A 1,976-nucleotide genomic window follows, 5' to 3' on the forward strand; every position below is an offset into this window, starting at 1 on the left:
AATTCTTCCTTGTGCTTTGGCTTCTCTACGCCCCATTACTCATTAGCTAGTAAAATTTGTTTTTGACAGCAGAATTGCCAAAATGTGTCTTTTTTTTCTTGCTGATAACATGTTGATTGTGAATTCAATAAAATGAAAAAAAAAAAAACCCATGAAAACTTCAATCTTTTCTCCATCTATCATGATGCTTTCTGTTGGCCCAGGGGGCAGGATGTTAATTTCCTTCATTCTGACGTGCAATCCCTACTGCAGGCTGTAAAATATTAACTTTATCAGTAAATGCTTTAAATATTTAGGTGTTGATGGTAAGGTTATATCATTGGCTTAACGTTGATTGTTGATGAGTATCCAATCTTAATGCCATATCCTTTTATATAGCCCATTTAAAAAAATGATCTATTTAGTATACAGGCCAAATAGTTATGGAAAATTATATAACTCTGATAGGTTCTGGCTTTTTTTTTAAATTTTAAACTATGTTGTTGTTGTTTATTGTTGAAAAGGAACTGATCCATAGCTTACTCTCTGGAAGGTTTTCAGAAGAATTAAAAATACAGGAGATTTCCCATCTTTCTGTTGCAGAATAGTTGGTGAATTTGAAATGCCTACCTTTCGCAGCATCATGATAGATGGTGAAGAGATTGAGATTAACAGCTTCAGTTTGCTTGGTTCCACAATCAACACCCTTGGTACCAGCAGACAGGAAATTAATAGACAAATCGCATTAGGAGAGTCTGCTGTCAGAGACCTCTCTAAAGTACTGAAGAGCAATGATGTAAGTCTGGAGACTAAGGTGCACCTGATCAAGGCTGTTGTCTTTGCAATTACTTACTATGCATCAGAAAACTGGGCAATGACTAGGGATGACAGAAGGAGAATTGATACCTTTGAGCTGTGGTGCTGGAGAAGAGTATTGAATATACCATGAACTGCTAGGAGAACAGAGGTTTGTCCTAGAGAGGGTGAGACCAGGCTGCTCCTTGGAGGCGAGGCTTCGGAAGCTTCGTCTGACATACGTTGGATATGTTGCAAAGAGGGGCAAGCTTTGAAGAGGGATGTCATGCTTGGGAGGATGGAGGGACAGTGCAAGAGAAGAAGATCCTTGATGAGATAGAGTGATTCAGTGACTGAGGTAATGGGGATAGGTGTGTCGGAGACAATAAGATTGGCACAGGATAGAGCAGGGCTTAGGGCTGTTTTATATAGTGTTGCTACAAGTCACAGGCCACTCAATGGCACATAACAGCAACAATTTTTTGGATTGCAGCACAGCTTCTTAGCACTAGGCCATATCCCCTTATTCTGTTTGAATGACGGTTTCCTGATCTCTGTCCAGGTTTTGCTTGATAACAACTAAATGTTCTTGAATTGACAATTTTAGTGTTGTGATGATTCAAACAGTCAAAAGTCTTTGCATAGTCAATAAACTCAAGTAAACATTGCTTTAGTGTTCTCCGCATTCACCAGGATCTATCTGACTTCAAAAATGATGTCCATTGTTCCATGATATCTTTGAATTCTGACAGTTTCCTGTCCATGTACTTCTAGAGTAATTTTTTAATAAGCTTCAGGAAGATTTAACTTACATGTGACATTAATTATTTAGTTTGATAATTTCCATAATCTGTTGGATTTTTTTTTTGAATGGCAACAAATAATGATCTCCTCTGGGTGTTTGGACAGGTAGTTGTTTCCTGAATTTGAAAGAATGTAGGAAGGTGTAACAAGTGGAGGTGGGGGGAGAGTGGAGGGTTGAGGATGGGGGTGCTGTTAATCATAGGCTCACACACTTTGATGGGTGGAGGGAAGGATGGGTAAAGGAAACGGGAAGGATCTGGTGTTAAAAGAATGTTCACAAACTTTGTAAATAAACATATGTTGTTGTTGTTAAGTGCTGTCCAGTCTTAGACGACTTATAGTGACCCTATGAACAAAAGACCTGAACACTCATATAACTTTGGTCTTTTCTCCATGTT

Source organism: Elephantulus edwardii, unplaced genomic scaffold (genome assembly GCF_000299155.1).
Source record: "Elephantulus edwardii isolate Elephantulus edwardi_28Jun2011 unplaced genomic scaffold, EleEdw1.0 scaffold00969, whole genome shotgun sequence".
Taxonomy (NCBI): domain Eukaryota; kingdom Metazoa; phylum Chordata; class Mammalia; order Macroscelidea; family Macroscelididae; genus Elephantulus; species Elephantulus edwardii.